This window comes from Coregonus lavaretus (genome assembly GCF_964263955.1).
Source record: "Coregonus lavaretus genome assembly, chromosome: 13".
Classification (NCBI taxonomy): Eukaryota; Metazoa; Chordata; class Actinopteri; order Salmoniformes; family Salmonidae; genus Coregonus; species Coregonus lavaretus.
This window is the reverse complement of record NC_140000.1, coordinates 21,966,111-21,980,356: the sequence shown is the minus strand read 5'-3', so window position 1 is coordinate 21,980,356 and position 14,246 is coordinate 21,966,111. Positions and strand designations below refer to the sequence as shown.

Below are 14,246 nucleotides of genomic sequence, written 5' to 3'. Positions count from 1 at the left end.
CAGCTTCACTGTGGCTTACTATCCTAGCCACAGAGGATCACTGGATTGCGTTTGAATCATAGGATATTCATCTAAACACACACCAATACAATACAGCCGTTCCAAATGAGCACTTCAATGAACGTTCAGGTGGAGACATTGTTTAGTGATCACTGACAGCCAGGTGAGTGGCCCAGACAGACACTAACAGAGAGTTTTGCTCTCTACTCGCTGCGCCTCCTCAGGGCAGCACAGTGTCGTTTGAAGACTAAACGCATCCTCATACATCTGTCAGCTTCCCACATACAAATGTAGATCAATGGAAAACAGGTGATGGTTGAACGCCTTTATGAATATGGATATTGGAAATGTGTTGAACGTTGCCAGTCTGGCTACAGTCTCCTACTCAGCTCTGGGATCCTCATTGCTCTACACAGGAGCAGTAGGCTTAAAGGTCAGACAAAAGCCCATAATCCTTTGCACCAGCATCGTTTCCCTCTGTTAGATTTCCTACATGACCAGGAAGTTAAATGGGAGCTGACTTCTGTAAAGAAACATTTCAGGAACGTTAGCTGATTGCTGTCACGGAACTGTCCAGGGCCCGGTTTCCCAATAGCGCTGGGAACTTAGGCTTATGTTTGTTTTAATTATGCATCTTTCCTACAGCGGCCGAAGATGTAACATGCATTTCCCAAAACACCACGCAGAGAGAACGTTTGCTAAGTGTGTCGTTGAGGCATGTGTCGATACTGATAGGATCGAAAGAAAGGAAGCACTGCTCTTGGATCAGCGTTCTCCCTTTCCAATCTTACTTTTAACATTATAATTATTCCATAATACTGATGACGGATCAGCTCCTAGAGATATATTATCACCTATGGCTGCAAATATTGAGGTGGCTTATTCGAATGCTTACGCTATAATAATGCACTAAAATCAAGATTTGGCACATCATTGTGCACGTGTTACACATACACGACAGACAGTAGCGTACAAATAGCTGAATAAAACTCAATTGAATTATCATGAATTTGACTTCAATATCATTCAAGTATATAGGGTCTATGTAGCCTATAATGTATTTATCTTTTAATACAGTCATCTCGGTTTTCATTGGAAGAGTCTTTATATCCTTTGCTTGTTATGCAAAGAAATGGGCAGCTTTGTATTTGTAGTCACTGTCACATTCGTTCTGAAGTTATCGGGGTCACAGAAAGACAGATAAACATCTTGATATTGTGTTTAGCGGATATCTTCTGTGTCTAAAGTGACACAGAACGGGAAAAAAGCATCTAACGACGCACTTAGCTGTTCTACGAGTGGTCTGAGGCAGTTGTTAAATAACAAGCGTTTTCAAGAGCAACTTTAGTAACAATGGTTTTGGGAAACGATGCTCCTACAAAGGCTTTAACGATGAACGTAGCCTTAATATGTCACGATCGTCATAATGAGTGGACCAAGGCGCAGCATGATATGAGTACATACTTGAATAGGTACTTTTCAAACAGCAACAAAAACAACAAAACGATACGTGAAGTCCTCGGTCAATAACACAAACCTACACGGAACAAGATCCCACAAAACACAAGTGCACAACAGGCTGCCTAAGTATGGTTCCCAATCAGAGACAACAAGCAACAGCTGATTCACGTTGCCTCTGATTGAGAACCACCCCGGCCAACATAGAAACACATAACCTAGAACAGAACATAGAAAACGAAACATAGACACTACACAAAGAAACTAACACCCTGGCTCAACATACAGTCCCCAGAGCCAGGGCGTGACATAATATGCTTTTGGGAAACCGGGCCCAAGAACGTTAGCTGTTTGCTGTCACAGAACCTTACAGGAACGTTAGCTGTTTGCTGGGTTACTCCGGTTAGATACACCATTAATAGAAAGGTGAATATAGCAATATAGGGTTTTATCTAAGGTTTACCTATGCAGACAGGTCTAAGTCCTGTCTTTAAATCTCACTGCAGAATCCCCCCTTATTATTTAGGATAAGACTAGCAGGTCATTATCTCTCCCCCTGGGTGCCTTTAGAGGCTCCTGGATAAAATGGTCATTGTTGCCATCTTCCTCTATCCATATTTCTACATACACCTAGCAGGTCATTACCTGACCTGGGTCTTACCGGCCAAAGCAGGGTACCAGAGGGAGGCGAAGGTGAGGGGATCATGGCTCAACTTGCTGTCTTCCTGGATCTAGCAAGTTGGTGGAGGTGGAAGTAGTGTTATGGTTAAACCTGCTTTACCTGACCTGATTTCTGTTCTGGTGGATGATGTATCTCCTACCTTCCCCACCTCATTCCCTCAGGAAAGTTGAAAGGAAAGCTGTGAGCAGAGGGACTTCACCTTCACTAGTGAAATGTCACCATTTTGACACTCCTCTTCCCTTTCCTCCTCATCATGTCGGAAATATTCAAATGCCAGCGGCGCTGGGATATTGCGAGAGTCTGATTTGATCAAACGCAGACATCTGGCTGGCCCTCTGTAATTCTCCAGAGAGCAAAACTGGACGTGACAGAGTGCAATCACCATCTCTCATCTCCCAATGAGGAGAATGGGCAGCAGGGGATTGAGTGGCCGACCGGCCGTAGCATGTCGCTGTGTCGATATTATTGAATTATGCCTCGACAGGAAGCTACATGCTCTCAGTCATCAAGCGCTTTAGATAGTATGAGTGTGAATGCTGGGTGAGGTCTTACTGTTGTTTTGCGTTGAAACCTTGCATCTTAGGATGTAATATTACAGTTAAAGGACGTGGTAGGATTGCATTGATTATCATTACAATGATGGAGCCTGCTGAGATGAACAGTAGGCCTGCCCTATTTCTTTCTCCATCCCTCCTCTCTCCCTCTCTCCTCTCTAACCTTTATTTTATCTACACGTGTTAGACTCATGCAACGGCCCCGCTTTCACCCAAGGTAATTGTTACAAGGACGACAATTATGGAAAAGCAGCGAACTCGCTAGATGAATCAGGTCAGGGATCTGATGGAAATTACACAGCAATATAACAGCCCCCATATTGTTATGCAGATATATAGGATACACAGGGCACCCGCTGTAATACAGTCACTGAGGTATTATACGAGACGAGAGGTACAACAGGGTGGAAAGATACGTGCGGCGCCTCTCAATGGAGCACTGAGAGGAGATCAGTAGCATAGGGCACCAGTCAAGATACTGTACACTAGTGGATGTGAGAGCCGTTTTCATCTGCCAACCTTTTTTAGATGATGAGATTACATTTATCTTTTAGTATGTTATAATTAGAATCCAATTATTTCAGTTTGTCTGAATATGCTGCCGTTAGACTATTTGTCAGATTTTATGATAGCTGTTTTAACAGTGTGGATTTATGTTAGATTTACTGTATGGTCATTCATAATCATTTGGCAGGCTACACTAATTTCAGATCATTTGTCAGATTGCACAGATTTTCTGTCTGTGGGGTGTTGGCACCTAGAACGCCTCATTCCCAGTCTCCCTCTTTATTGTTGTTGTTGTTGTTATTGTTGTTTTACACTACGGGCGACAGAACAGACTTGGGGTACAGTGAGGTGTCAGTGTGCCTGTCACCTCCAGGAGGGAGGCTGCTATCACAGCCACATTCAGAACCAAATTAATTGCTGTCACTTCACTGGGGGGAGGAGGGGGGTGGGGTATAGCCCCCCTCTTGTCCCTCTGACAGTCTAATTAGTCTTATTTAGGACAGGCTCTGAGCGGTAAACACCCAGACGTGTGTGTGTGTGTGTGTGCGTACACACATATACAGTCTTAGAATGGGGTGGGGAGTGGGAAATGCCCTCCTGAGTTATGGGTCATCAACGCCCTGCCTGTTACTAATCACCCTCCGTCCCTCCCTAACTCCCCCCCCCCCCCTTTCCCCCTGCTCCCATACTGCCACCTTGGTTTGATTAACACCATGTCACCAGCCGCTCCCAGCCCAAGCCACTGTTGCTCTAACGATGCCATCTACAGCCCTCTCTCTCATTCCACACCAACTGCTGTTTGTTTCCTGCTGTCTGCTCCCTGTAAACATCCTACTGTTTAGCTGCTGCCGGTAGAGAAAAGTGTCATGTTGTAGTGTAGTAGGGTATGAGGCATTTATCTTTTGTAAAATCCCATGGAGTCCTCTAAATTATTAAACGATGTTCTCTTGACATAAAAAAAGAAGCACTTTCCCCTGCTCATCTGCAAGGACTTCTCTTAGTTCTATACAAATAGGAGCTTTTAGCTAACCTTTCCAAGACAAACAGACAATGAAGGTTGGAGGAATTAGGCTTTAATATCATGGCCAATAACTGACTCAGGATATCTCAGGAGGACATCTCAGGAGGACATCTGCAGCACAAAAAGCCATCAACATTGTAAGCCATTAAACAATGCTGAGTAAAAGCAGGATTTTATTTAATTTCTCTGAACTAAACCAGTCCCCATTCCTGAGTCGTGGCAGATGGACCCAGTAAAACATGTAATCACCGATCTTTAAAAGGCCCAGATTTATTCACCGAATACCACAGAGGGCCGTGATGGTGTGATCTGATCTGTTTAAAATACCGCCCTTCATCCACCCAGGGCCAAGGGGGTCTCAGGCTAGTGTTGTAATATGACTCAGCGTTTAACTGCCCACCAGTGAAAGAGCAGAGGAGCCAACAGACAGGCGAAGGTCAGCCCAAAGTTAGCAGCGGAGCCTGGCCAGTAGTACCCCAGGGCAGGGAATCCAGGGTGCTCACCCAGCCACGACCCTCGCCCACACGGCACGGCTCAGCAGCCCAACTGATCTGACCTAACCTCTCACCAACCTCCAAAAAAATCCCCCCTAGTTGTTATTCACATGCCCTATGGAGACGGCTCCATCGTCCTCTGTGCCAGGCCAGCCTCTGCCAGCCTCTGTCTCTGAGCCAGCTACCATCATGGTGGTGAGCAGAGCGGGTGGGTGGTTTAACAAATATGAATAGGTCATTTTCTCTAAAGGCGCCAACAACTTTTGCCCACTTTCGATTGTAACTTTCTAAATGGTCCCAAAATAAATGGCAGTAGAGTGAAGTCACATGAATCTCAACTATTAGAGACATAATAATAGACAGGTCCCTACTGAGCTGGTTACTCATTCTCCCCTCCTCCCTCCTCTCCTCAGTGGCCTGACTCTTCCTTCATCTCCAGGTAATTGTGCTGTGTGGAGGGTGGTCTTGGCTATTCTGCCACAAAAAGGCTTGATGCTGGGTTTATAATCCCTGTTCTACCTCTAGCCGTAAATTGGCTCTTGGCTGCAAAGTGAATGTTTTTCTGAAGCATTGACATTTCAGAGATCATCCCATATCCTCAGTTTGTATCCATCTATTATATTCTATCAATAATAGCATAATTGGCATTATACTTTTTACCAAGATTATTGTCAAATTCTCTCATTGTGTTTTTCTCCCCAAAAATAACATTTTTGGTTGCTTTCCTCTAATTTGCTTTTTCAGCAAATTAATTGGACATTAGGATGGGACCACAATTTTCCAGAGATGTTTACTCAGCGAAATAATCAGTGAGAGAACATGTGATGATAACCCAGTTATATGAGTGTAACATGACAAGCTATGTGCTTCCAATCCAAATAGTTTTCTATTGTTGTCCAATGCTGGATCATTGTGATTGTTCACAGCTATCACATCGGTTTTTGAGCAGGCAAAATGATATCCAAAGACCTCAATACGTACGTCATTCTGTCAGTGGTGGAAAAAGTACCCAATTGTCATACTTGAGTAAAAGTAAAGATACCTTAATAGAAAATGACACTAGTAAAAGTGAAAGTCACTTTTACTTGAGTAAAAGTCTAAAAGTATTTGGTTTTAAATATACTTTATAAGTTAAGCATATTTTAGCAATTACGTTAAGTATCAAAAGTAAAAGTATAAATCATTTCAAATTCCTTATTTTTAAGCTACATATGTAACTTGGGCGGCTGACCAAATTCACATAGAAATGTGAGTTATAGATCTTTCATTCTCATTGAAAGCATGTCTAAGAAGCGGTAGATATATTCTATGTGCGCTATTTCTATGCTTCCCGTATCCGTTCATACATTTTTTGTTTTTGCATATTTTACTTTCAGTTTTGTACACCAGATTCAAACAGCTGAAAATACAATATTTCACAGCGGTTTAGATGGTACAATGATTCTCTACATGATGACTGCTTGTTTTGTCAGATAAAATGAAATTTGTGCAACCAGGAAATGGCAGAGCGATTTCTGCATGTGCAGACAAAGACAGTACAGTATGAAGATAGGCTAAAACTGCTTCTCCAATAGAAATTCCCGATCACACGTGTAGGTGATGTCATGGTGACGTTGGCTAGCTAAGCTCATGTGTAGAAACAAGTCATTGGGTCTAACAGTCGTCTCGCACCGAGCTGCGCATGTGCAGGCCGTAAAATCAAAGGCACTCCTTCGATATAAAGTTGGTTTTGACCTGTCAGTTTGTCACTTTCATGAGGTTGGAGTAATAACATGACAGTTAAGACGTTGTTTCGAATCTAGGTTGTGCCTTTAGATTTCGAGAAAATTAACAGCCAAGGAATAATTTTTCACTTCTCTCATTGACTTCTAAAACCCCAAACCCCCCGGCCTGGGCCCAGGGCACAGATTCACAAAACCTTCTTAAGAAGAAATGTATTCTTAACTGCCATTTTGTCCTTAACTAAAGACTTATGAAGAAAGTTAAGCAAAGTTGCTATTCCTCAAAAAGGTTATTGGAAATGTTCTTGCGCTATTTCTTATGTTTCTCCTTAAGCAAATAGTTAAGAAGAAATTAGATTATTGAAAATAAACTTTTGGGATTTGTTCTTAATTCCAAGATAGCTAAACCCTTGCCCCAAACAATCGTAAAGGGTATTCATCAGAGAAAATGACTTTACCCCAGTCCTCAGCAGTCCAATCCCTGTACCTTTTGCAGAATATCAGTCTGTCCCTGATGTTTTTCCTGGAGAGAAGTGGCTTCCTCGCTGCCCTTCTTGACACCAGGCCATCCTCCAAAAGTCTTTGCCTGTGAAGCCCTTTTTGTGCAAAGCAATGATGATGGCACGTTTTTCCTTGCAGGAAACCATGGTTAACAGAGGAAGAACAATGATTTCAAGCACCACCCTCCTTTTCAAGCTTCCAGTCTGTTATTCTAACTCAATCAGCATGACAGAGTGATCTCCAGCCTTGTCCTCGTCAACACTCTCACCTGTGTTAACGAGAGAATCACTGACATGATGTCAGCTGGTCCTTTTGTGGCAGGGCTGAAATGCAGTGGAAATGTTTTTTGGGGATTAAGTTCATTTTCATGGCAAAGAGGGACTTTGCAATTAATTGCAATTCATCTGATCACTCTTCATAACATTCTGGAGTATATGCAAATTGACATCATAAAAACTGAGGCAGCAGACTTTGTGAAAATTAATATTTGTGTCATTCTCAAAACTTTTGACCACGACTGTATGGAGTAAAAGTACATTATTTTCCTTAGGAATGTAGTGAAGTAAAAGTAGTCAAAATATAAATATTAAGTACAGATACCCCTAAAAACTACTTAAGTAGGACTTTTACGTAAGTACTTTACACCACTGCATTCTGTAGGTAAACACTCAAAATAGTGAGTTTGTGAAGATGTTTGGCCTTATACTACATTCATTTAGCTCATGTTCACTTGAAAAATCTGGAGAAAATAATTATATTTGTGACAGACATTATAAGTTTTGGCTCTTTTCTGATGATTGGACACAAACGAGGTCCCGTGTAGCTCAGATGGTAGAGCATGGCGTTCGCAACGCCAGGGTTGTGGGTTCGTTTCCCACGGGGGACCAGTATGAAAAAAGAAAAATGCATGCACTTACTAACTGTAAGTCGCTCTGGATAAGAGCGTCTGCTAAATGACTAAAATGTGAAAATGTAAACGAGGAAAGATAAGAGTATTTTCCCCTTGTTTTCACTCCCTACTCTGACAACAATGTCCCTTGCTGTTTACTGCAACCAGGCTCCTGGAAGGGTGAGCACATGATGCACAGGAGAAGATGATGACACTCACACAGCAAGGCATGACGTCCACAGAAGGATTGATTGGAGTGTGTGTGCGTGTGTATGTTCCTGTCATGTGTTACAAACAGGGTATATCCTGTGTTAACAGGATGTGTTATATATACTCCGTATGTGTGTGCCGGCATGCATGAGCATATTTTCCTATGTAGAAATTAAAAACATACATGTTCACGTGTATTAGTTCATGAGTCTATATGTTTCAGTGTGTGTAAACAGTGTGGAGAGGATGTCTTGTGACAGACCCAGACCAGCAGTAAGCTGTCTGAGGCCAGGCGCTGGAGGTGTAGAGAGAGAGAGAGAGAGAGAGAATCCAAGTCCATTTGCACTGCTCTCATATGCTCTGGACAGTATAAGCTAGCTGGCATAACACCCATTTCCTGTTAACGACAGAGTTGACACTCAAATGGCATTGTTCCTTGGCAGATCTGAAGACCCTTAGGTGTTCAGTCCTCACAGCATGCAAACACAGTGTCCTTTCGGAGTATCATTATCAGCATTATACAAGATGCTTTACCTTTTACTTTTACTTCTGACCTCTAGTCATTCCCATGGACTAACAAGTCTAGATGAATTAAGCTATTGTGCTGATGGGCTCACATGCTTTCTCCTCATTTAGCACCCATTGGCTCACTGCAATGCAATTGTGAGAAAAAAAAGAGTAAATATGTTGCTGGACCAGTTTTAGAATGCTTGTCTTTTTGACAACAGCCAGTGCTTCTTGGCATTTAGTTTATTTTCTTTTGCTTGTTGGCATAGGAGAAATACAGTGTGTCAGTTTTCTGCAAGCCCATGGTGTGGCAAGATAGCATGGTATCATTGATTGAATCTCTTTAACCCACCCACACACTCTTATGAAACTCAGCTGGTGCCCTATTGAACTTAAAAATGAGAAAACGAAGTGGAAAAGTTCTTTTATTTCAGACTGCCAAAACCAGGAAACCCCTACTTGCAAAGCTGACACTGAACACACGCCTACTGAGATTTAGTGTGTCCACTCAGATTGTGGACTTGGGAGCTTGTCCTCTCCTTACTCCTGAAGGCACCTTACCACAATGGCCGGGCTCACACTCTATTTCACTGGCTGGGCTCACAGACTCTATTTCACTGGCTGGGCTCACAGACTCTATTTCACTGGCTGGGCTCACAGACTCTATTTCACTGGCTGGGCTCACAGACTCTATTTCACTGCCAAGAGAAATTACTGGAGTAAATCTATCAGCATTGACCCTAAACTCACCTAAAATGATTGGCAAGCTATAAAATATAATTAACAGCTGACATCTGTGGTAGATAACAAATTACAGATAACTAGCTATTTAATCAGTAGTATATCCATGTCTATCTACATGATTACTATCTCCACTAGACAGTGATTTGCAGTTGGAACATTTATAATGATCAGCAAGGCTCTCCTATGCAGATATCTCATTAGAATCCCCCAGTAAGGGAGCAATAGCTTCATACAGTATAACTACCTTCACCAATTAACTCTACGGTTCCCTCATTATGCTCTGTCTTCCTCCGGCATAATTCCCTGCCTGTCAACATAGATAGGACAAATCTATTTAGCACCTTGACATACTGTACGCTGGGCTGCATACATTTTGAACCTAAAAGGCCTACTGAAAACATCCATGAAATGCATAGGCTATTGGCTCTGGGAAGCCTACACTAAGTGCTCAGCTTGTTTTTGTTGATAATCTGAAGAAGAAAAGTTTCATTGTTTAACCATTATTACAATACAAAGGACACTATTACAAACATTTACATTTACATTTAAGTCATTTAGCAGACGCTCTTATCCAGAGCGACTTACAGTTAGTGAATACATATTTATTTTTTTATACTGGCCCCCCTTGGGAATCGAACCCACATCCCTGGCGTTGCAAACGCCATGCTCTATCAACTGAGCTACATCCCTGCCGGCCATTCCCTCCCCTACCCTGGACGACGCTGGGCCAATTGTGCGACGCCCATGAGTCTCCCGGTCGCGGCCGGCTGCGACAGAGCCTGGATTCGAACCAGGATCTCTAGTGGCACAGTTAGCACTGCGATGCAGTGCCTTAGACCACTGCGCCACTCAGGCGCAGTGGTCAAACATATTTAATGTGAAAACTGAAAATGCTATTATAATGGCATGATGCATGTAATTAAAGGGATGTATAAGCAAAACATGGAGTAAGTTAGGTCCATGTAATTTAATATTTGGACCACAATATTAATAACTGAAGGCAACAGAGAACCTTGTTGACAGAATGAAAGTATTTTGTTCAGTGATCTTATATTTGGAGCAAAGTAACCCCCTTCAGAAAGAAGCTCAATCATATCTCAATTGAAATGCCCTTGTCTGAAATCTCATTGGCCGAGAGACTGGCTGCAGGCTCGGGTTGCAAGGATCCAGATATGTAGGCACCAGATGTGTAGGCATCCAACAACTGGACAAAGGTGAGATGTGGAGGGAGGAGTCAAACGAAAAGGTTTGAACAAAACACGTCTCAAACAAGGTTAAAAAAAACAAAACAAAAAACGTCTCAAACAAGGTCTGGTACTATCCCTCACCTGCCATTGGACCGACTGCCTGCCAATTCAACACATTAGGGCGTGTATTCTCCGCTTCTGCTCTTCGCTGGGTGAAGTCTGTTGTGATTGCAGTCCAGCTCGAGCGTGAGTGGGTCTCTGTCATGACGAGGGACGCTCTTTCGCGCTCTGGGAATACAAGCCTTTTTGGAAAAAATAACTAATCTTGTCTCAACGCTTCTGTAACACTGGCCTCTGTCCTGCAAGAATCAAATTGTTGTCAACGAAAGAAAAAGGTAAGAATTCTACTACGACACTTTCTCCTTCAGTAGCCGACTGCCTCGGTTGCTGCACCAACATTTAACTTGCGCATTTGGAGAAGTTTGCCCCAGTATCTACATAGTGCATAGAGGACATTGGGCTATTCAAAACAAAACGATGTCGTCTTCTAGTTCTAAGTAGGTAACGTTACTTATAGGAAGGCCTACCACTCATAACATGTTAGGCAAGTTTAGACCACCTACCTCCAGCCCCCCTGTTTTGATTTTTGACCAAGTATTACACAGCGGATTCAAATAATCAACGCTTGAAAAAGAGTTGGTTATTTGAATCAGCTGTGTAGTGCTGGGGCAAAACCAAAACGTGCACCCAGGGTTAACCCTTTCCTAATCCATCGGCTACAGCTCGATCGTCTTTTCAGCTAAATGCATGGGGTAAGAGCATTTGTCAGCAAAGAAATATGAAAAAAATGTATACTAGGAATATTCCATCCGTTTTTGGATAGGCTATATGACTGTGTTTTGTCGTTGTGCAGACGGACGTCTGTGTGTATTTTTGTGTAGGCTATAGTTTACAGAAATTAAAATGAGACTTGAATAGGCTATATAATAGACCTGCAACCATACATGTCTTTCAAACGCTGTCATAGAATCTCACTGGGCCATTTGAACAGTGTGAATACAAGATCGCGTTTGTAGAAAATTGTTGCCAGTTAAAGAGTCAGTTGAAATGCATAGCTGCGTCCGCCTAGATGTATAAAGTTGGATGATTTCACAGAATCGAATGCGCGCAGTCCTTTGTGTGGTGTGACAAAAACTTGTTGTAGGCCTAGATTTACCTTATTTGGTTCACCAGCTTTACATTATATAGCAATTTCTTGTCATTTTGACAGCTGCTTAATTAAAATGCGCATTGGGTGATTTTAGTTGTGGATAACTTTGAATTTGCAGCCCGTGTCCTGCTGGTTATCTGTCCTAATGCAATGAAACAAATGATGATGCCTTTGATTGTATGTTTAGGCTGATAAACTTGATTCTTAAATTGTTTTATGGTTTTTGAGTTTGTGCACTGATGCTATATTTATAGTCTGAAAAGACAGCTAGAGGCTATCAATAAAAGTGATTCTCGCTACATGTTGATATTCGTTTTTTCATGCAGTTTTTATGCGTTTTGATAAACTCTAGCCAAAATATAATAGCCAATATTGTGTGGAAGTAGCGAGAATAGGTCCGGATGGGAGCACATTGAAGGTACAGGTCTGGGTGACAGTCTGTGTGTAGCCTACAGACTTGGATGGAGACAAAAATAGGCTATATTTTTATGGTCTTTAGAACCACTCTCAGCTATGCCCAACAGAGAGAACCTTTTAGTAGGCTTACGGTGAGGGGAAAAAGTATTTGATCCCCTGCTGATTTTGTACGTTTGCCCACTGACAAAGACATGATCAGTCTATCATTTTAATGGTAGGTTTATTTGAACAGTGAGACACAGAATAACAACAACAAAAATCCAGAAAAACACATGTCAAAATGTTTATGAATTGATTTGCATTTTAATGAGGGAAATAAGTATTTGACCCCTCTGCAAAACATGACTTAGTACTTGGTGGCAAAACCCTTGTTAGCAATCAGAGGTCAGACGTTTCTTGTAGTTGGCCACCAGGTTTGCACACATCTCAGGAGGGATTTTGTCCCACTCCTCTTTGCAGATCTTCTTCAAGTCATTAAGGTTTTGAGGCTGACGTTTGGCAACTCGAACCTTCAGCTCCCTCCACAGATTTTCTATGGGATTAAGGACTGGAGACTGGCTAGGCCACTCCAGGACCTTAATGTGCTTCTTCTTGAGACACTCCTTTGTTGCCTTGGCCGTAAGTTTTGGGTCATTGTCATGCTGGAATACCCATCCACGACCCATTTTCAATGCCCTGGCTGAGGGAAGGAGGTTCTCACCCAAGATTTGATGGTACATGGCCCCATCATTCGTCCCTTTGATGCAGTGAAGTTGTCCTGTCCCCTTAGCAGAAAAACACCCCCAAAGCATAATGTTTCCACCTCCATGTTTGACGGTGGGGATGGTGTTCTTGGGGTCAAAGGCAACATTCCTCCTCCTCCAAACACGGCGAGTTGAGTTGATGCCAAAGAGCTCGATTTTGGTCTCATGTGACCACAACACTTTTCACCCAGTTCCCCTCTGAATCATTCAGATGTTCATTGGCAAACTTCAGATGGGCCTGTATATGTGCTTTCTTGAGCAGGGGGACCTTGCAGGCGCTGCAGGATTTCAGTCCATCACGGCGTAGTGTGTAACCAATTGTTTTCTTGGTGACTATGGTCCCAGCTGCCTTGAGATCATTGACAAGATCCTCCCGTGTAGTTCTGGGCTGATTCCTCACCGTTCTCAGGATCATTGCAACTCCACGAGGTGAGATCTTGCATGGAGCCCCAGGCCAAGGGAGATTGACAGTCCTTTTGTGTTTCTTCCATTTGCGAATAATCGCACCAACTGTTGTCACCTTCTCACCAAGCTGCTTGGCGATGGTCTTGTAGCCCATTCCAGCCTTGTGTAGGTCTACAATCTTGTCCCTGACATCCTTGGAGAGCTCTTTGGTCTTGGCCATGGTGGAGAGTTTGGGATCTGATTGATCTGAGATTAGGAGCACTCCCTTTAAGAGTGTGCTCCTAATCTCAGCTCGTTACCTGTATAAAAGACACCTGGGAGCCAGAAATCTGTCTGATTGAGAGGGGGTCAAATACTTATTTCCCTCATTTAAAATGCAAATCAATTTATAACATTTTTGACATGCGTTTTTCTGGATTTTCTTGTTATTCTGTCTCTCACTGTTCAAATAAACCTACCATTAAAATGATAGACTGATAATTTCTTTGTCAGTGGGCAAACGTACAAAATTAGCATGGGATCAAATACTTTTTTCCCTCACTGTATATCTGCAAGTCAAATATCTTGACGAAAGTATGGCATGAAGTATGTGTGTAGAAAGGGAGGGAGGGGGGGGATTTAAGCATACCCCTTGAGCTGTCAGTATCCTCCTGACAGGTGGTTCTTAAAAAAATAAAAAATGCATCTCTGCTCAAATCAGGGTAAAGGATTGAAAGGAATGTAAGTCTTATTCAGTACATTTAGTAATTGCTTGCTTTTCTAAAGTCTAGCAACCTTGCCAGCAGGCAGGTTAGACAAGCTAATCTAACTTGATTGATAGCCTGAAATGGCTTGGTAGCTAGTTATGAGGGTGGGAGATTGGGAATATATCTAGCTGGCTAGCTAAAGACAACTTCATAAAATTACTAGGTGGCTAGTATTACAGACAAACAACATAACATTTTTGTTTTATTTATTCATGAAGAAGAAATCAATAGGCTACATAGCTTGATCACA

The 14,246-nt window shown here is 42.5% G+C and overlaps 1 protein-coding gene across 1 annotated transcript in view; it reads left to right on the top strand.

The window, feature by feature from the left end:
- The first annotated feature begins 10,707 nt into the window (after positions 1–10,707).
- Positions 10,708–14,246, top strand: part of LOC311139868 (semaphorin-6D-like) — a 139,158-nt gene continuing 135,619 nt past the window's right edge. Inside the window, exon 1 of the mRNA XM_084174858.1 lies at positions 10,708–10,870. The gene's annotated coding sequence lies outside the window, so the exon portion shown is untranslated. The remainder of the gene's footprint in view (positions 10,871–14,246) is intronic.